The sequence below is a fragment of the Trachurus japonicus genome, chromosome 14 (genome assembly GCF_045865225.1).
Source record: "Trachurus japonicus isolate A0001 chromosome 14, Traja_1.0".
Taxonomy (NCBI): domain Eukaryota; kingdom Metazoa; phylum Chordata; class Actinopteri; order Carangiformes; family Carangidae; genus Trachurus; species Trachurus japonicus.
Genome location: NC_140920.1, coordinates 5,558,335 through 5,580,118, shown reverse-complemented (window position 1 = coordinate 5,580,118; position 21,784 = coordinate 5,558,335). Strand labels below are relative to the sequence as shown.

The following is a 21,784-nucleotide window of genomic DNA, read 5'->3' as shown; positions in this document are numbered from 1 at the left end:
GGCTCCAGCTCTGGTGGTTACTGGTGTGGAAATATGTGAAACACATGTTAAAATCCAGTCGGTGATGGTGCTGCAGACAGTTCTACAACCAGGTGGGTCACAGATGAATTTCCATTCTGCAGCTGATTTGATATTTTCAAAACTGTGATTGGCAAGAGTCATGTGCACCTCTCTTTTCCTCACTATTTTCAGTGTGTGTGTGTGTATGTGTCATAATGTGCATGTGCATTAACACTACACGTACGCAAGACCTTAGAAGGGCAAGTGGAGGTGAATGATCACCTTGTCCTGCTCTGTTTAATCGGATGGAGACTGTGTGCCTGTGGCTAGGACAGCTCTCTCTGCTAATACAGTACACATACACACACACACACACATACATACGCACCCAATGACCCGTGTATTGCATTCAGCCATTTGAAGTCATTTCAATGCAACATTTTCTTTCAGAGGGACAGAGGCTGTTGATCCGCCCAAGGGGACATATCAATTTCTGCGATGTGAAGTCTCCAGGCTCCACTTGTGACTGATAGACTCACTGATCCAACTCTCTTCTCTAGATGTCTCTCATTCCTTTCCAGCTCTACAGCATCACTCTTTCTCTTCAGTGCCAATGGCGCTCTTTATCCTTTTCTCTCTCTTTGTCTGCTGAGATTGTGGAGATAATATTTTTTGGACCAGGTGTGCGATCATTTGCATTTATGTGGTGTCGAGGAACGATTGGAAAATAGAGAGGACAAAGGCCAGTGTGACCTCACAAAACACGTTAGGCCCCCCAACTTGTATGATTATGACACATGTCAAATTAGATAAAAATGATCAAAGGTCAACTTCACAGTAACTTCATACTGTAATGATCTGCAGTTATTGGTATAGTGAATATTATAATATAAAGACCTGCACCTGACAGAGTCAAATAGTATTGGGAGTTGTTTGTGTTTTATTATGATCAATGTTGTTACTAACTTCTGTGCTTTCCCTATTATGAAAAGTGAAAATTCCTGTTGTGAAAAGTGAGTTGAGGTCACATGAACTAATTATGTTTATATGGTAACAGGTAGTCAGGTGTTAACTATTACAGTTAGACCTGAATATGATTCTGTACGAAATGTGTGTGTGTGTGTGTGTGTGTGTGTGTGTGTGTGTTTTCTTGCAGAGGCTGGGTGTGGTTCACAAGGTGGCTGTGGAGCTGGCTACAATGCACCTATGTCTTATCATCATCATCAAGAGCAGTATAAAGATGCTGGCCTCCTGTGTGCTCACTGCCAGATTGTTGCCGCTCCGCGTCAGATCGGCCTGTGAACTAAAAGGGAGTTGTTCCCTCCGTTACTGTCATTAGTCTCACTTACCTGTGTTCTGCCTCCAGAATCCAGCAACCAGACCATGCACGCCCCGACGCTACCCAGCCTCCACACCCTCCAGCTCCTGCCACTGACCCAGCAACGCTCAGCTCCTTGGCCTGCCTACCTCCATCCACTCCCTGCATCATCTCAACTCAATTTTGCCCTCTGCCTTAATAAAACCGGTGTTTGCCTTTCCCTCCTACATCTGGTGGTTTGCATTTTGGGTCCAGAACACAACCAAGACACAACACCTTTGACCATCAGGTGACTTCTGTGATTACTTTGAGTCGATATAAACTAAACATGCAAAAAAGAAAAAAAAAAACCTTCCCCAAAAACAAATTAACTTAAATAAGAAAATCAGGTCTAAAAGAATTGAAATGGGAAATTCACTTAAATTTAGTCAATATATTCATTTTCATGTGGGAATTTTGTATGGGATTCTTTGCTTGTCGGGGCATGAAAAAATTACAGCAGGTGTAAGATACTGCAGAGGTGTGTTTATAGGTTCAGGGATTTAAATGAACTAAAATTATGGTAATGTGTGTGTGTGTGTGTATTCCTTTCACTACCAGATATAAAAGGTCCTGTGCGACAGAGTCGGAGTTCTCATTACCTGCTAAATTACCCAGGATCCTGTGGGAGACCTGCTCTGTCTGTGCTGCTGCAGGAACTCAGTGGTGGATGCAGATGCCCAAAGCTGCTGCATGAAACTGGGTGAGAGGTCTGGAGTCAACCTCCGGTCACTTGGATCTGGCCCAGTTCACACAAAACCCAAACTGGTCGTGACAACAGTGACTGAGCACCTTGTGGACTGATTTTGCTGAAAGACATTTCAGCATTAACTTACAAAGATACCATTACCCTTGTTAGGAAGCTGCAGTCTGGTTTCTAACCTTTAGCTCTGTGCTCTTCGTGCTCCCGTGGCCGCTTGTTTCACTCACTCCTGTAATTGTAAATATTTCTCATCAAAGTGTTTTTCCTCGTTCAGAGATCTGCACTGACATTTGTGAACTGTGGGATCAAAGCAAGATCCTATATACTACACTTCTCCTGTTTCAATTGCCAGACAGGACATGCCCCTGACCTACAGGAGTATTAAGGCTGAACTCTCTTAGGTTTAACTTTACTTCAAATGACCTACATCACACTTAAAAAGTTTCCATATGTGCAGGTGCTCAGTCAATTTATCCTTCGAACTCTGTGCTCAGATGTTTGTGTTGAAGGTTTTATTGAAATGCAGGAGCACAGAGAGCCAATACAAGCACAAATAAAAGTTACTTCTCTGCACTTTACCGGCTCTCTTGTCTACTGATGTAAGGTCTTATGTGACATTTCCAAGCAATCAATATTTTGTTTGTGTGTGACATTTGCAAGCAGTTCATAATTTGGTTTGGCTGAGGATTTAATGGTTTTGACCAGGGTGTACCAGAGAAGGTTGAACCAGTGATCCAGACTGTAGAAATCTCCAGATGACACGTGCTGATTAAACACCACGTACAAATATGTTTCTGCCTCTTTCCAAGAAATCTTTGCAGCCTTTGAAAATGAAGCCATGAAGCAAATATCAGAACGTTCATGGGGCTGTGCAAAAGGAAATTAATCCATGACCTTGAGTTGGAAAGGTTGAAGCATTGTCTGGTTTATATTGTGTTGCAGAGACCTGGCAGTCTTGTTATAAATTGAACACAGTTATTTACAACACCTATACAATGGGAGAGATCTTTATTAGAAACCTAGACGGATCGTTGAGGAACATGGTGGATTAGAGTGACAATAACTTCATGAAGTGTCCATGCATTATATACAGCATAATTTGATTGCCACTGCACTTTCTAGAACAGAGAAAACACACAGCAGGGTCTCAACTTTCTCAGACTTTCCCTAATCAGATCTCAGCTGTCAGGTTATGAGTCGTGTCAGACGGAGGAGACTGCTGGTAATTTTTACTCGGTAGACGGAGGAATACCTTTGCAATCATAAGAGTGTAATGTGTAGGAAATGGGAATGTCTTTATTTTAGCGAACACATTCATGTGCAGACACTTTTCGTAGGAAACTGTTGCATCGTGGCACCTTTTGACCTTGGAATATCAATCATCACAAATGAGCTTCTTGGAGGTAATACTGTCAGTCAGTTGTACGGCCGCTTTGATTAATGACACCGCATCTGTCTGTGTGTGTGGGTGTACTCGTGACTCACAGGTGGGTCAGGTCAGACTTTGCTGCTCTGGGTTGCAGCACCTAAGTCCTGCCAATTAGGTGAAAGTGGGTGAAAGGATATGGAAGGTTTAAGGAAAGGAAGGAAGGGGATGGGAAGGGGGTAAGACCTTCTGAGAGAGTAGGTGAAGGATGAAGGAGGGGAGTTGAAGGGTAATAAGTCCACTCTCTGGGGAATGGATGAGAAGTATTATAGTTGAGCAGAAATTGCTGTTTTATTGACCCTTGCATGGTGGTGTTTCCTTTGGTCAACAAAACAGCTATAGGCTTCTCTCCTTCCTGAGAAACTTTTTATAGAAGCAAACTAAAGCTGTAATTACTGTGAGGCATTCCTCACACACACACGCACCATTGCCACAGTACTGCAGTTCACCACCCCCTGTGAAGCCTACACACCCTGTACCACCTGCATTATTGAAATACGCCTGTCACTGCCAGTAGTAGGGGGGCTAGGCCCAGATCAAACAGCAGTCAGTGTGACAGAGACAGAGGGAGGCCCTGCTGAACTAGAAAGTCCTAGTTCACAGTAGGGGTGTGAAAATTACTCTCTGGCAAGAGTTGGGAGAAAAAAAGTTTATTTTTCATTTTGTATAATCTGTTTTAAAGGAATAGTACAGCAAAAATGGAGGGCAGGTGTTATTGGAAAACGAAATTGAACAATATCCTTTATTGTTCCAAAGCAGTAGTGATCACAAATGTCCAAATAATCCATTTGTTGTTCAAGTTCAATAAATGGTAATATAACTGAGAGTTGTGTGGTAGGATGTGTACGAGTGCACCATAGCACGTATTAAGCCCCCATTTTTTTTTAAATTTAATTTAAAATGCAGTATAGGCCTAGTTAGTTACAGTTGTCTATATTCATATAAAATTATGAAACAGGTGTTGCAGAGTTGAGTTCAATGATAAAATCACACCAGAAAATCAAGATATTATGAAGTGAACATGATGAAGCCTGTTCTGACAAAAGCATAATATGAACTCCTGAATAATGTTGATTCACAGTGTGTGTGGGAGTTCAAGTTGCTCTTATCAGAATAATACAGAATGTAAAGTTTCAACACACATGCTCTGCTGGCTGGTGCTTCTTGTTTATTGTAGAACAGTCAAATATAAATGTTGAGGATTATAAAAGGCTAAATATTGTGGGAAATCCTAATGTTAGCCTATTTTTCCTGAGTTGTACAGTAGCTCCAAAGTGTGATTATCCTCCTGAGACCCAGGGAAAAAAAGTTTTTTGATTTTGATTTTTTTTTACATAAATTAAGTGTTGGGATGGTAAAGAACAAATTGCAAAGAAAAAAATCTGAAATTTTTATTTTATTTTAATTTTATAACCTGTGCACTGTAGTGTACAACAGGACTATATTGTTCTCAAACGTGTAATATTTTGATGCTTATAATGTACATGGAAAAACTAGAATTATCATGTAAAATACAGTAATATATTATAAAAACTAATGTCAATTATAGGGTTTTCATTCTTTTTCATCAACTACACTATTTATCTTTGTGATTTCATCATTAGAGATGGTATTTCATTGACCATTCAGACGTTTTAGAGCAAAAGACAAACAGGTTGCATCTTATGCTGTTATGATTAATGCCTCAACAAAAGGCTTGTTGTCCATCCATGAACAGTTTTCATTGATTAATCATTATTTAGAGTCAAGAACAAAATCAAGGTATCTGTTTTCTGGCGTATATTTCCATGGTCATTCATTTTGCACTGATTTAAAACCTCAAAACCCTATGTTTTGGTTTCAGCCCATAGATGGTGCACCACGTCAGCTCTTTGTCTTGATCTCCCTCATCTGGCTCTTCCTCATCTGAACTTTTACACTCTCCTACAGGGTCATCATCTTATCATGGACTCTTATCCTCTGATAAATACATTTCTGAATCCCCCTCAACTATTTAAGAATATAAGAATTTACTCAGCCTCTGTCAATGAGCTGTTCCCAACCCAGATAGCAAAGAATCATTGAAACAGTGTTGAATCAACATTATTTTGTCAACGTTAAGTCATTGAAATTGAATTGAATCAACGTTGGACTGGAACGTTGATTTTAGATCAGTTTGCACCCTTTTTTAATATTGAAACAATGTTGATTTTCTAACTAAAGATCAATGGAATTTCAATGGTATTTCTACTAAAAAGATATTGAAACAATGTTGAAATTTCAACCATTGAACAATGTTGATTTTCTAACTAAAGATCAATGGAATTTCAATGATATTTCTACTAAAAAGATATTGAAACAATGTTGAAATTTCAACCATTGAACAATATTGATTTTCTAACTAAAGCGCAACTGAATTTCAATGATATTTCTACTAAAAAGATATTGAAACAATGTTGAAATTTCAACCATTGAACAATGTTGATTTTCTAACTAAAGCTCAACTGAATTTCAATGATATTTCTATTAACACTAATATTGAAACAATGTTGAAATTTCAACCTAACTAAAGATCAACCCACTTTCAATGATATTTCAAATGATATTAAACCACAAAAAATACTAAATATGCCTAAGAAAAATATGATGATAATAATACAAATAACTGCTTTATCTACAGTAAGGATGTTAGGAGTACACTGTAACAAATTTAGGCTATAGCCTATTTCTGTGAATATCAGTTACATTCTGATAAGGATCACTTTAAATGTTCACCGTTCAGTGTTAACAGGCATAAGTGACTCAGTTTAGCAGTTTAGAATATAATAATAATAAATTAATAAAATTAAAATTTCTTCAAATTTCTCCAAACTCGGATATATCATCTGGGGGTCCGAGGGGAGTCCAACGCAGAAGGTTTGGTTGAAATCGGGCCGGTGGTTTTGGAGAAAATGACCAAAAACCAAACAGGCGATTTTAAAAAGACGACAGGCGCGCGGCTTACGTTTTTTTTTTTTGACCAAAAATTAAAATTTCTCCAAACTCAGATATATCATCTGGGAGTCCGAGGGGAGTCCAACGCAGAAGGTTTGGTTGAAATCGGGCCGGTGGTTTTGGAGAAAATGACCAAAAACCAAACAGGCGATTTTAAAAAGACGACAGGCGCGCGGCTTACGTTTTTTTTTTTTGACCAAAAAATTTAAATTTCTCCAAACTCGGATATATCATCTGGGGGTCCGAGGGGAGTCCAACGCAGAAGGTTTGGTTGAAATCGGGCCGGTGGTTTTGGAGAAAATGACCAAAAACCAAACAGGCGATTTTAAAAAGACGACAGGCGCGCGGCTTACGTTTTTTTTTTTTTGACCAAAAATTAAAATTTCTCCAAACTCAGATATATCATCTGGGGGTCCGAGGGGAGTCCAACGCAGAAGGTTTGGTTGAAATCGGGCCGGTGGTTTTGGAGAAAATGACCAAAAACCAAACAGGCGATTTTAAAAAGACGACAGGCGCGCGGCTTACGTTTTTTTTTTTTTGACCAAAAATTAAAATTTCTTCAAATTTCTCCAAACTCGGATATATCATCTGGGGGTCCGAGGGGAGTCCAACGCAGAAGGTTTGGTTGAAATCGGGCCGGTGGTTTTGGAGAAAATGACCAAAAACCAAACAGGCGATTTTAAAAAGACGACAGGCGCGCGGCTTACGTTTTTTTTTTTTGACCAAAAATTAAAATTTCTCCAAACTCAGATATATCATCTGGGGGTCCAAGGGGAGTCCAACGCAGAAGGTTTGGTTGAAATCGGGCCGGTGGTTTTGGAGAAAATGACCAAAAACCAAACAGGCGATTTTAAAAAGACGACAGGCGCGCGGCTTACGTTTTTTTTTTTTGACCAAAAATTAAAATTTCTCCAAACTCAGATATATCATCTGGGAGTCCGAGGGGAGTCCAACGCAGAAGGTTTGGTTGAAATCGGGCCGGTGGTTTTGGAGAAAATGACCAAAAACCAAACAGGCGATTTTAAAAAGACGACAGGCGCGCGGCTTACGTTTTTTTTTTTTTGACCAAAAATTTAAATTTCTCCAAACTCGGATATATCATCTGGGGGTCCGAGGGGAGTCCAACGCAGAAGGTTTGGTTGAAATCGGGCCGGTGGTTTTGGAGAAAATGACCAAAAACCAAACAGGCGATTTTAAAAAGACGACAGGCGCGCGGCTTACGTTTTTTTTTTTTTGACCAAAAATTAAAATTTCTTCAAATTTCTCCAAACTCAGATATATCATCTGGGGGTCCGAGGGGAGTCCAACGCAGAAGGTTTGGTTGAAATCGGGCCGGTGGTTTTGGAGAAAATGACCAAAAACCAAACAGGCGATTTTAAAAAGACGACAGGCGCGCGGCTTACGTTTTTTTTTTTTTGACCAAAAATTAAAATTTCTTCAAATTTCTCCAAACTCGGATATATCATCTGGGGGTCCGAGGGGAGTCCAACGCAGAAGGTTTGGTTGAAATCGGGCCGGTGGTTTTGGAGAAAATGACCAAAAACCAAACAGGCGATTTTAAAAAGACAACAGGCGCGCGGCTTACGGGTTTTTTTTTTTGACCAAAAATTAAAATTTCTTCAAATTTCTCCAAACTCGGATATATCATCTGGGGGTCCGAGGGGAGTCCAACGCAGAAGGTTTGGTTGAAATCGGGCCGGTGGTTTTGGAGAAAATGACCAAAAACCAAACAGGCGATTTTAACGAGCGGCCAGGCTGCACCTGCACTGTTCTATTTATAGACTTTGATAACGAGCTGGCCCCAACAGCTGGACACTGCACACAGAGCAGAGCAGAGCAGAGAGATTTGTGCTCTGAGCAGCTTCCGAAAACAGCCCAGAAAAAGAGAACCGTACCTCTTATCAGAATGTGGCCATGACTACTGGGGCAAGGAGACCTTCCTGAGCACATTGATGTGCAATAAATGTGTGTAGGGCAAAAACTTTTCTCAGGGTCGCAAGGTAGAAAAGGGGGGCATTTCTGTTTTTCTAAAAAAATCAGCTCCTACTTTTATATTGAAGTGGATGAGCCACTGGAGCGGGTCTAGCTGCACAATTAGGCTCATAGAGACAATTCTGTAAGTCTGTCTGCTGTTTTGAACACATCAAATGAGACACGACAAGTGTGGCTACAAACCAGTGAGGAAATCATGTGTCTAGAGTTTAATTTGTGGCCGTGCTGGCAATTTATCCAGAAAAAATCCTGAATGTTTTTTCGATCCCTCTCACTCTAGCGATGATGTCACTCACTCTAAGCCCTGCTCGTTAGACGCAACACACACCCATTATAAAGCTGGATTTTGTCAAAAAACTTAATGATTTTAAAGCGGCCAAATATCAGAAACTGTTGAAGATATCAATAAGCTGAGTCATAGAGGAATACTTAAAAAGTTTGTCTACAGCTCAAAATTTGAATGAAGTCTCTAGCTGAAAGTATGTGGACACTTTAAAGGCTGAAAGAACTAAGAAGATTTGAAGAGTTTCAAGACTGTTCCAATGCATTCTCTATGGGGAAAAAAAAATCAGAAATAGTTGAATATTGCAAAAAGTATGAATAGTTGAAAAGAGAAAAGACATACACCTGTCCCGAAAATATAAATAAGTATGAAGGACTAGTTACATGACGAAGAAAGGCAGAAAATGGCCGAACCGAATAACAAAAAAATCCACACAATAACAGTAGTGCCCGGTGCGATTGCCCGTGGCCCTAATAAGGTGACATGTTTAGTATGAGAGAAATGGGTTTGAATATGATGTGCACTACAGTGTACAAAAATGCATTGCCGGGTCTCAGGAGGTTATTTAAACTTGAAATTAGGTCTTTGGCCACTTGGGCAGCAGAGATAAGTTGTGAACACAACATTTAACAAAGTTGATATGAATTTGGTAAAATGGTAGCACGTATTAATTTATTAACACCATGTTGATGCTATTTAAAACCAATAAGCCAATGTTAGCCTTTAGCAGCAATTCATAAATGATGAAGATGTTACAGGATAAAGAGCTTAATTGTAGCTACATTTAATACCCGCTGTATGTAGGACTAAATTGAGCTTTTAACAAAAGAACTGTACATGACAAAAATGCAGATGTTTTGCATGTTTTTTTTCCTTTTCTCTTCTTTTTCCCGGGCTTTTTTCTTGCGTCATGACGCTCGAGTTCGGTGACGCTCGCTTTCTTCTCCCGACCCTCCCGGACGGAAATCCTGATGGACCCGCCCGGATCTTTCTAGGGAGACCGCCATCTTGTAGCCAGAGAGGTAACGAAAACAAACACACCCGTCCGTTGGCACAGGTGCCGCAGCAGAGGGGGACATGGCGGGAGTCGGGACCTTTTACAGTCTATGGTCGGGACACAGCCGCCTGGTTGTCTCTGGTTTCTTCTCACGGCCACATTCACAACTTGGACTTCAACTTTCATGGAAGCAAACTTTTGATTTTTATGACCTGTCGATATTTACGGAGTGAAAGGAGCATAAACAATGGGGGAATGGACAGAGAATCAAAGGTAGGTATAAACTCTGCCATGTTGGCTCTGTGTTTGTATGTAATCTAACAAGGTAGTACAGTAGTAACGGATTAAAGCCTACTCCTTTTCACAACCCTGTCAAGGAGCCTGTGTTGCTAGGATACAGTAAGTTTGTTGGCCTTTCTGTGAATCATGTACACACATCTTTTCGAAGTTATTTTTTTCGTTTTCAGAGCCTGTCCAGTCTATGGCCTGTTCAGCACTGTAGGTAACGTTAAACCAATAACAGAGATTTTTTTTTTTTTTGATACAGACACATTATGAATTCTTATGATAGTGCCTCTACAATTATGGTAATAATATGATAGGGAACAGACAAGTTGCGTCCTAGTTTCATCACCAAAACTGTCTCCTTTCACATTTTCATAATGTTTTTACATGTCCATGTAGTAAGTGTGTTTATGTGTTTGCAGTGGTGGTGTTGGTCGTATTGAATTCTGATTCATGGCATAAGGAGACAAATTGAAATATTGAATTGAATAGAGTGACTGAGTTTGACCATGATGGGACAGCTGTGGTTTTATTCGTTTATCTTATTAGTTTTATTGTTGAGAGTCTTTTCGAGAACTCATATCAAGGACTGGCCAGGGAAATCTTTGGTGTAATATTTGTTCCCTATTTCTTGTGTAAGGGAGCAAGGAGAACGAGACAGAGAAATGACACCAACAAGAGGTTCGAACGAGAATGTGAATGACCCCCTTTTCCTCCGATGGTCTTCAGTGGTGCCAAAACTATCACCTTATTTTCGACCTGGCAGGTGAGCACAGCTGTTCAGCTGGCAGACAGCTGTTATCACACCGGTGGGTGGGAGGGGTGAGAGGGTGGGACAGTATAAGAGACTAGACGAGAGAAAGGTGTTGAGAAGATAAAAAAAGAAAAGAGTGTGTCAGGAGCAGCGAGGCAAACCACTGAGAAAGTAATCGAAAGAGAGGTCAACTTCTCTGAAAAGAGACAGGACAGAAGTGAAGGAGAGCGACAGTAAGAGGAATAAAGAGATGATGGAGGAGGGAGACAGAGAAAGCACAGAATCACTCACAAGAAAGAGAAGACAGATCAGAGTAGAGACAGTAGAAGTGTTGCAGGAAAAAAGAATCAGTGATCTGCCACTGGCAATACATCTATTCAATTAATAATGACCTAGACTTATCATGATTCACCTAGTGGTGTTTTCTCTTTATATCACAAAAGCAGCTGACAATGGAGAACACTAATAATCTCAGGTCTTATAAAAGACGTGGTTGTTAAGTGTCTTTCTGACAAGAAAAAAGAGATTTGTCATCTGCATCTTATTTTGTCAAAGATCTGCATAAAGATTTTGTTGAAAAATGCATAAAAACCATAAAGATAGGCCAGCTGCTGAGGACACTGAAGCATAGATGAAAACTATCATCACATTTTATGAGCTCATATCAGTGATCACAAATAATTTGTAGTCGTAAATAAATCTTTTTAATGAGAAATCCAAGTTTGTTCATGTGTAGAAAAGGTTTAGATCTGTGAAAAAATAGTGCATGTGCAGATTCTTCAGCCAAGCAGGTGGGTTTTATTATTCAGATTAATGATGCTGTAGAAAATAATGGTAAACATTTTCTTTTTATGAATGTGAAACTGAACTACACCTAGGTCCTGTGGTGAGAGGATAACAGAACCATCTGCCCTCTGATTGGACTCTTTTTAAAAAATGATTTGGACTGTAATAGTCCAGTTGGATTCAGGTGTAAAACCAGAGTAGGTACCTGATGTTTAAACATGTATAGTTAGTTTTAAAACGCTACCCCTGCTGCTGAATTTATGTTATTTATTTACGTTACGCTTTATGTTCTACATTGTTCATGGAGCATTGTCACAGCCTCAACGTGTGGTATACAGGACAGTACAAGTACGTCAGACTGGTTGCAAAACATTGACCTCAAAGATTGCATCATGATGTCTTGATATTATCAGACAGAGGGAGCAAATCTTCTTCTCTCCTGTGTGCTTGATGTGGTGGATGGACAGTTTTATTTTTGACAGATCAGTCAATTTTTCCCCACATATTCCTCTGTCTTGTCAAAAACTGGTACCGGACCTGCCTTATGTACCTGATGCAACTCGGGCACTGGCAGTTTGGTTGGATAGTCATGTGTGTTACGGCAAATGTAGCCTCCAGCCTCGAGTGGAGATGAAGACAGGGCAAGTTATTTATTTAAGATTTCTACAGTTCAATCTGAAGCGATAAAAGGCTTCAGAGTAAACAAACCTTTTTTTTTTTTTCATCTACGCATCAGTGCTGAGCTGCACTAATGATGATGCACGTTTATAGTTTTTGAGCACAAAAATATTTTGCATAATTGGGTGGTTGATGAGCAGGTAGTGATCTGATTTGACTGAGACTGAGGTGAATTCTGTGGCTGAATCATTTACTCTGAAATCTCTGGCCTTAAGCCAAGGCTCTTAACAGGCATGATTTTTTTTAATCATTACCTCTAAAGTAGATGAATAAGTGTATATTGGATCACTTCATATGGGTATCCGGATGTCAAGTTTCAATTTTCCGAGGATATTACTGCATCACGTATCTCCTCTGCCGCCTGCTTTCAGGTGAATGTCTGCATGATTTTTATGAGAAAGATCAGATTTTCCTCTCAAACCTGGCATTTTATTTCTACTTTTATATCTGGTAGTTCTTCCTGTGAAACACCTCCTCTCTTTTTTGCATTTTATTTATTTATTATCTTATTGATTGATAAGCTCTAATGAGGAAATGTTAATCAGATGATTACTTTTTCAAGCTTTAATTAGAAGCACTGAATTTATAATGTCTTCCTACATAAATTTCAAGGTGTAACCGATGTAACAGGAGCTGTTTTTATTGTCCTCTGCCAACCCGGGCTATGAGGCTGAGAAAACAGGCACAGGAGTCGAGACTGTTTTCCTCCATTAGCTGTGCATCAATAGCACTTCCAATGAATGCCAGAGCTAATAAGTGACCAGCTGGTGCTTAGAAACCAGGCGCCTGAAGACTTGTCAGGAAGCCTGCAGTCACAGCCCGAGTCCCCGCCACAAAACAAATTTCTGGTGACAGCGTGACACGCGATTAAAACAGGAGAGGACCATGGCACTCCACTCCTGTCCTCTCTATTAATTAGCAGTAGGTGTGTCAGCGCCAGAAGTTCAGGCCGGTGACAAAGAGTGTCGGCACCTGCACCTTATTAGTTTTTCATGAAAGTAAAGAGAAGTGTCAAACGTAGGCCAGCGTCCCTCCCTAACATGTCTCTTGTTGGACAATGCAGCATCTGTGGGGTCAGTGTGTAAAGGGTAGCGCCTCGCTTCTGCCAAAACATCAGAGCAAACCCATATTGATACGCACTATCACTTGGCTAACTGGCTATTGATGAACCCATTTGTGTTTGTTACCAAAGAGTATTGATATTGATGAAGCTGCAGCTGCGGGGTAATGAGCATGTGGCGACACGTTTCTGCCATGAACGTGCATGTGTAATGTTAACAGGATGGATGTAAACATGTGCAAAGTTTGTGAAAACCTCTGCTCAAAATGAGCCTGTTCAATAAGCAGCCTGCTGCCCCGCACTAATGGCTCCATTTTTCACACATGGGCCGATTCTTTGTGACCGAATTACCGTCACCAGTTCTCTTAGTGTGTCGAGCCAGCTGTTGGAAATGTTGGATGTTGGTGTCTTTTAAAAAGTCCACATATCAAAATCAGAGTTGTTTCCACCCACCCAATTGCTGTCACATTGAGAGTTGATAAAAAAAAAAAAAAAAAACTCAACTGAACAGTAATTGAAATGCCATTGCCTATGTGTTTAAAAAATACCACTGCATATTGTTATTATTCATGAAAGGAATGTTTTATATAGATCTGGGGGTGTTGATACACTCTTTTAAATAGCACTGTCATTTTAGTGAGAGATAACTCAGGAACCATGCTTAATGCTAAGCTACTGCCACTGAAACAGTATCAACATTCAGCTTTATTTAGTCTTGATCACATTAAGTTACGATATTGTGTTCGAAATCTGAACCTCCTGCATTTTCTTCTTCATTGTTGTGCTTTCAGGTGTATTAAAGGGAATGGGTGGCCTTCGGCAGCTTGTTAACATGGATGAAGTTTGGTCAGCTGTTTACACATGAAGTTGCTATTGGTAAGTGTTTGATATCGTACTGAAAGACTTATTTGTTGAACATTAAAAAACAGTGTAGCACGCAAGTATGTTAACGCTAGATTTTTAGCAGAAGTAAGGGAAAAACATCCAATAATATTGACTTATATTGACTAAAAAGTAATTCATTTTACCTTGTGTACTTTAAGCGCCCTCTGCTGGCTATTATTTTAAAGTGTATGTAACACAGCATGAAAAGTGGGATTTTCGTCCCCGTAAACGCCCGCAGATTTCCCTAATTACCGGCAATTAACGACAATTTATGGACTGCAAACGTCGCGTTCGTCCGTGCCACATACTGACGGAAACGAACCACTGGTGGAGGGGCTAATTAGCATATGAATCGCGGCGAAACAGCGCCGGGTCAGAAGGTGTTAATGGCTCTAATCAGCATATGAACAGCAGCAGCCAGGCGGGGCTTGAATGGCCTCACTCAGTATTGGTTGAAACCACTACTCTTAAACCAGAAAAATGACTCGGGATTGGTTGATATATATACTTTTAAACTAGGAAAATGACTCGTGATTGGTTGATATGTATACTTTTAAACTAGGAAAATGACTTGTGATTGGTTCATATACTTTTAAACTAGGAAAATGACTTGTGATTGGTTCATATACTTTTAAACTAGAAAAATGACTCGCGATTGGTTGACATATAGGCTACTTTTAAATTAGGAAAATGACTCCTAATTGGTTGAAATATTGTTATCCTATGGACATGAATTTATTGAGCAAAGAAAAATTGCCAGCAACATGTTTATTCACAGAAAGAGCTTTATTGGCATAAATAATAATAAAAAATGTATGTATACATAGCACAAAACACAACATTCTCCTCCATGATCATACGGCACAGCTCTGTTTGCTGCGTCTGGGATGTAGGTAACAGATGACACTCTTTTTTAATTTTGTCCATGTTGTAAACATCTGTGGTGTGTTGCCCTGTATTTAGGATTTGCCTCTGAATGTGAGGCTGCAGAGCTCCAGAGACCTTTTCACAGCTTCCGCCTGTGCTGCAAGTATAACACAGATACACTTAGGCACAGCATTAACATGCATCCCCTTACATTGAACAGTAAGCAGAAAGTACTAAACGTTACTTACACACAATAGTGTCTTTATCGGCATCAGGCACAGTGGTCACGAGGTCAGTCTGTGAAAACAAAATGTACGGTTAAGATGAGTATCTGTTTACGTTTTTCCTTATGCAGCAGAATGAACACATAGCCTATTCTTTAAATCTTACCCTTGCTCTGGTTTGTAGCTCCTCCAAGTTGCCTCAGAGTTGTGAAGACGGCGTACTGCATCCTGTAAATACACAGAAACACAGTTTGATAAAGCAACACACTGGTTCAGGCTACTTTTAGCTTGGGCTACGGAAAGAAAGCTTTACTTTGAGGCTACTTAGCTTAGCAAGCAGGCACCGAACATATTCTTACCGCAATTTGGGGATTGCATCCGTCTTTTCCTCTTAGAGTTGGGCTCCTCTGGCCTGTTTTTCATCTCCAAGGCATGAAGGCAGTCAGTCCGAGTCTGTGTCGGCGGTAGTTATCTGACGAGACAGCCCACTAACAGCGTTCAAAAGCACTCTCCTCTCGTCGGTCTGCCGACTTGCTGTGGAAAGGTGTTCGCGTCCACGCAGAGGAGTTGAGGGGGAGGCGAAGTATGTCTATGGTTAAGACGCTGTCCAGCCATTGTAGTCAACGAATCAGCAAAGTTAGAAAAAGTTGTGAAGAAGTCTGTTTACTCCTTGCAGCCTCGCATCACCAGGCTCTTCAGACAAGCGAAGAACTCCTTGCAAGTACTTCCGTGTTAGTCCCGCCCATGACCTCACGTGATTGGATGAGTCTCGTCGGGTCCTCCAATCACAGGGGAGTTCATTGTTATATGGAAGAACTCGCGAGATGTGGTTTGCCCATCTCTCAACACTCATTCCAAAATATATGTTCAAAGTTGTATTCATTTAGACAAACCTGGGAAAAGTCCCATTGTCTAGTTAAAATGTGGTTGCTTTTCACTGTTGTGGTTGTTGTATTAATCTTTTTTACAACATTGTAGTAGATAACACATTTTACATAATTTTTAAAAACCTATTTAGATGATGATTAAAGTCAATTTGTTTGTTTTTTCTCTGAATATATTTCTTTTAAAATAGTTGGGTTTTTTTTGTTTGTTTGTTTTTGTTTTTTTACATATGGCCCTAATACACCAGCGTACTTCTCAGTATTGACAAAATGTGTTCAAATGCATAAAAACTTTTTGTGGATGTTTTAAATTGACAGTGGGTTTTATAAGGATTAAAATGAAGTTAATACCTTTTAGAAAAATCTTACCTGGAATAACACTCCTCCTGCTACCAAGCTACACTGATTTGCATTTGTATAGCTCACAGCATGATCATTTACATGTTAAAGCCTTCCCTTGAATTAGGGAGAGGGGGGTGATGGGGGGGGAACTGCCCAGCACAATTTCTGACAATTCACGACAATTCCCGACAGTTGTGGGTGTTTCCTGCAAATTGTCGTATGCATTCGCAAACCTGAACTTCCACGACAATCTACAGTGCCGCTAACTGTCGAAAATCCCACTTTTCATGCAGTGTAAATTTTAGTTTTCTAGTCTTACTGACCACTTAACGAGACCCTGATAAGTTTGCTTTTGGTTGTGGATGAATCTACATTACCCACACTTTTGTCCATTTTCGATAAATATATCATTTTGTCTTTATAGTTACTTTGATATTATTATTTAGGGGTTGACGGTATCTGATCGTCTTCGAACCTCCGACTTTTGTTCTTGATTAATGAAAACATTCTTGGCAAATACTTTCGTTTTCGTCCACTTTCCGAAAGTCCTCGTCGTCACTTTAAAGTGTTGTTACAATACTTGCTGTTCACTAACACATCAGGGCCACTGGTATCCTGTCTGATGACCCAGTTGACCTCCTGAACCACAGCAGCCCAATCACATCACACAGGCTGTGATGTTGTAAACACCGTGTCCACCATCGGCAGCACATATAATCCAGTGAATCCCGTCCTAGGACCCCAAAGCTCCCTTGCTTTTCTGACCTCAGACGGGATCCCAGAAAGTGCTTCTGGAAATGTTTTGGCTTTTACTTTTCCCCCCCAAAAAATGTCCAGCTTTAGAATCCCACACTAATGAAAGCCTCGTCTTATCTGTTCTCATGAATTTTAATACAGACACACCGATTACATTTCTGTAGATACTGCAAAGCTAGAGGAAAGAAATTGCCAAGATTCAGATTGTATGCATGCAGAAGAACACTTATTGTTTTCTATGAATATATCAGCAAGCCAAGGAATGGATAAAGCAAAATGAAATCGTTCCTCTAAAAACAGATAAGTGAAAAATAGGGAATCTCAAAATACATCTTTTGGCCAAGAATTAAAGTACATTATAAATCTACTTTCCAACTTTTATCTTTTGATTTTGTCATGATAAATTGGTCGATACTGTGATCGCAGGGATCTTATACCTTATTGTATCTTTGTGATCTTAATGAAGTCTAGGGTCATACTATGGATGACCTGTTAACATCATCATCATGTCTAATGACCTTTACGTTTGCATTCTATATTTTAATGTAAAATATCTTAACTTTTACACATTTAATCACATGCTCAAGCTCATTTCATGCTCTCATTTTTTCAAAGTGCAGCACAAAGCTTGTCAAACTGCCAAACTGTCCTTTGGTGTCGCAGCAAACAACCCAAGGTTTTTTCTTTCTTCTCACACTGTGTCACAGACTTTGCTTTGTTGCTGTACTGATGGGATGATGCCTATTTGTCTACTTTAATATCCCCGGAAGATCAGATGCTCTCATTTTTTTTCCTTTTTTTTTTTAGTATCAACGGCGAAGGGTCACCTTGTCCTTGAAGATGAAAACAAGTTGCACTTAACCGCCCAAGCTGCAGCGGTGCGCCAGGAGATGCTTTGCTCCACATTTTGCAAACCAGCTCAGGGACAGGTGAGCGCATCTTTTACTAACACGGCCGTATATGACAAGGGAAATTACTGCCTGTGAACCACTGCCAGCCTGCGCGCGTAAAAACACAACGCTCACGCACGCACATACGCACAAGCGCTTGTTTTGTGTTTCGTTTCAAACATGGAAAGATATAAAACCGCCTTCTGGTCGTCTCATCTGTTCCCAGTTGGTTATTTCCCTGCTCGTGTATATATAACCGGCAAAATAAAGCTGTTTTGTGACTTTGTTTCGACTTGTTTCGACAGCAGTTTCCCCCAATTTCTGATGCTCGATTTCTGACTCCTGAGAGAAAAGGACAGAAAATTGCAAAGAAAGGCTGTGACCCCACATTTCAGCGGCGGTTCAACTCATTTTCGATATTTTTGCCCCCTTTGGAGCAATGGCGTCCGCTGGAAAAGCCCATACGCCACAATGGGGGTGCGATGATACGATTTACCATGATTGTGTGTGTGTGTGTGTGTGTGTGTGTGTGTGTGTGTGTGTGTCACGTGTCACCTCTGCTGCTCTGAACACCATTTAGATTACTTTCACCTCATCAGCCCACACACACTTGGCTGAGGCCATTGGGACACACTCTCCTGAGGATAGATGTTTTCATTGCACCACATGCATATGTTCCGTAGTGTGTGTGTGTGTGTGTGTGTGTGTGTGTGTGTGTGTTTCTTGTCTGTGTGTGGGCAGATAAGGAGAGAGGAGGACTGTGGAGAAAAAGAGGACAGTCAGGTCTGAGGAGGAGAGATGGCAGTGACTCAGAGAAAATTGAGGGAACTTGGAAAACACAGGAAATTGTCTCTGGACATCTCAACGTTTGTCACCACTTTGTCTGGCGGAGATAAATACAAAAGTATTTGAGAGGTGCTGCTCACACATTAGTCTAAAATTAATATACAAAAGCATGATGTATATAAATAAACAGCAGCAGAAACAAAAGGTGACAGACTCTCGAACGTGAGACAGTTAAAATTCAGACTCATTAGAGAAGTGAGACTTTGGTTTTTCCGTGTTATGCTTCTGTTTGGACACAGACATCTTCTCTGCTTATATTTTTATTATTCATATTATTCCACATATAGCAGTCGTACACAGCTTTGTTTCGCTTTATTTTCCAAACATCCAGTCATTTCTAAAGGGGAATCTCTCCCTTCCTCTCTGCTCGGCCCTGTCGCCTGTGGCTATATGAGGCTCTGTTAACAGAACATACTCAAATCTCTCACTGCGGTGTCAGCAGTTCAGTTGCATTGTGGGTGATGTAGGTGCCATGATATGAGTGATAGGTAGAGCTCTGCTGCATCCGTTGTTATAGGAGAGAGGAGCAATATTAACTCTATGAAACTCCATAATACTGTGTTAATTTTGTTTGTCTAGTATCCAACCTCATTCAGATGTTGTTTTTTTTTATATTTATTTGAACCATATCATCGTCCACATCTCTCTGTTCCACAGCCTGCATGGTACAATGTTGAGTTTCAGTGAGAACTTTTGGGGCTTATGATTTAGTCATAGCAACTAGAATTGGTGCATGTTTATGAATGCCCAATAAATACCACATGGCTGGTTTGCAGATAGTTTTGCTCTTGGGTGCTGAAGCTGCAAAGTCAAGAACAGTTGCTGTTTTCTAAATCCAATAAGTTGAAGTGACTCTAAGACATTTGCTCTTCATGGAGTCAGAGAGAGAGAGAGAGAGAATCTCAGTTAAAAATCATAAATCTCAATGTTTACAACTTTATAAATCTAAACGTATCACTAAAATACATCTATCCAGGTTATTGTGGCACAGAGCAATTCAGAAAGTATGTATTATTTTGGTTTTATTTATGAACGGCTTTCAGACTTTTAATGATTTTCATTTGCACACAGAAGTGAGTGAGTTGATGAATTCAGTAGCTCATGGGCATATAATTAATTTGCTAATCTTTTGATAAATTCATAATTTTAAGTTAGAAATCTTCCACTGTTTGATGTCTTAAGCCATCCTCCATCTTGCATCACACAGTGAACTCATTTCCCTTCAGCTCTCTGGCTCTTACTTTTTAAAAGAAGCTATTTTATTATATTATAAATGGCACCTTGAGGATTTTTTTTTTCCCCATCCACTGGCAGGACGACGACAACATCAACATACAGTAGGACATTTAAAAAAAAATCATATCATAAGTGGAATACGAGGCTCGACTGCAGGGGCCACAGTTTCAGTCTGCAGTCCTACCACCAGTCCTCCAAGGTCGTGGGCAAAGCAATTCGAGGTTGTCAATCATATCACATCCATTGAATAAAAGTAATATGTTCTGTGGTTGTGCTCATGCTGCTCTCACCTCTAAACGACACCGAGCCCCTCGGTGGCTGTCGACAGAGAGAGCACAGAGATGGCTGACTATTAGATGAATTAGACATTTTAGGCATTTTCATGCATCGCTGCCTCGCTTCCCCTTATTATGTGGACTGGCTAGATGCCCTCTTTTCAGCTGCTAGGGGGTTGGTGATTGAGGTGGATTGGTCAAAATGGAGGTTGACAATCTGACCAACAGTCAATCAGTCAGGCAGCGACACACACTTACTGTGTGTTCAATCATGTTACTCCAGCTTGGATTTGATGGTTGGCAATGAGCAGTGGATCCCTAATGACCTCTGCCTGTTTACTACTTTACTGCTGCATTTACATAATATAGACACAGAAATACATATGTGGGGGTGATGCTTAAAGTGTCACTGAACATTTGTCATGTGTCGGGTCGATTTGCGAAAGACTAAAAGAAAAATGGATTGCGCTTGTTATCACAACTCATTAAATCCATTCTCCTCATGAGCAATTGATTTCACGGGTAATCTAAATGAAACCAGATATTGACCTTCTTTCCGGCCTCGTCGTTCAGCCTGAGCCAAATGAACTGCTCCGTGTTGAGTCTGCTTTCAGTGTGTTCACTGTATTTAAATGAGAATTTCTTTGTTTGGCAAGTGCAGTGAGTGACACGTGAATCTTTCATTGATGCAACAGAGACATCAGCAGTGTGAGCAACGACGTGATGCATGTTTTTGTTGTGTGTGTTACAGTGGCAGTCATTCTTTTTATCCAGATCTAGAGGGGGGATTGTACACGATGTACAATGAGCAGCACATGGTGAAGCACATAGAGCATAGGTATAGTATATACACTGAAAATGGATCATAAAGCCATGTAGAGGCTTTTATACTGTAGCAAAGCACTAAGCCAAGAGTAAACAATCTTTCCAAGAAATATTTATGTGGAAGTTGAAGGCCAGGCAGCTGCTGTAATGATGTATGGAATCATTTCGCATCAGTTGCAAAGTAAACAGGCAAAATCTGCAAGACAATTTACAACAGCTCGTAGCGTCAGATGCTGCTACAAGATGTGCGCTATCTTTCATAATGCAAACAGAGGTTGACGTCCACAGTGTCCTTCAGTGTTGTTGCTTCTAACAATTGCACTGCATTGCATATCTACATTTCTCAGATTTATTTTTCTGTATTAGATGCTCAGGAATCTTTCCCCATTGCGCGCTCTCTTAAAAAAAAAAAAAGCCCATATTGTGCTTTTTGTGTTTCCTCACTTGTTTGACAAAAACC

The 21,784-nt window shown here is 40.3% G+C and overlaps 3 long non-coding RNA genes across 4 annotated transcripts in view; 2 read left to right on the top strand and 1 right to left on the bottom strand.

Annotated features, from left to right (window-relative positions):
• Window positions 1-1,434: 1,434 nt before the first annotated feature.
• On the top strand, window positions 1,435-2,638 carry LOC146974095 (uncharacterized). Its single transcript, XR_015037533.1, has 2 exons — window positions 1,435-1,607; window positions 1,919-2,638. It is a non-coding gene; the product is annotated as an uncharacterized LOC146974095 (long non-coding RNA).
• Window positions 2,639-10,655: 8,017 nt separating this feature from the next.
• Window positions 10,656-21,784, top strand: part of LOC146974090 (uncharacterized) — a 47,760-nt gene continuing 36,631 nt past the window's right edge. The window contains exons 1-4 of one of the 2 annotated variants that reach the window (XR_015037591.1): window positions 10,656-10,782; window positions 14,086-14,170; window positions 18,060-18,181; window positions 18,884-18,997. This is a non-coding gene — a long non-coding RNA (uncharacterized LOC146974090). Of the gene's footprint in view, window positions 10,783-14,085; window positions 14,171-18,059; window positions 18,182-18,883; window positions 18,998-21,784 lie in introns of those variants that run through there. The other variant, XR_015037590.1, reaches the window with a different exon arrangement.
• LOC146974094 (uncharacterized) lies at window positions 15,026-15,945 on the bottom strand. Its single transcript, XR_015037532.1, has 4 exons — window positions 15,630-15,945; window positions 15,437-15,498; window positions 15,295-15,343; window positions 15,026-15,198 (listed from the first exon to the last, which is right to left on the bottom strand). It is a non-coding gene; the product is annotated as an uncharacterized LOC146974094 (long non-coding RNA).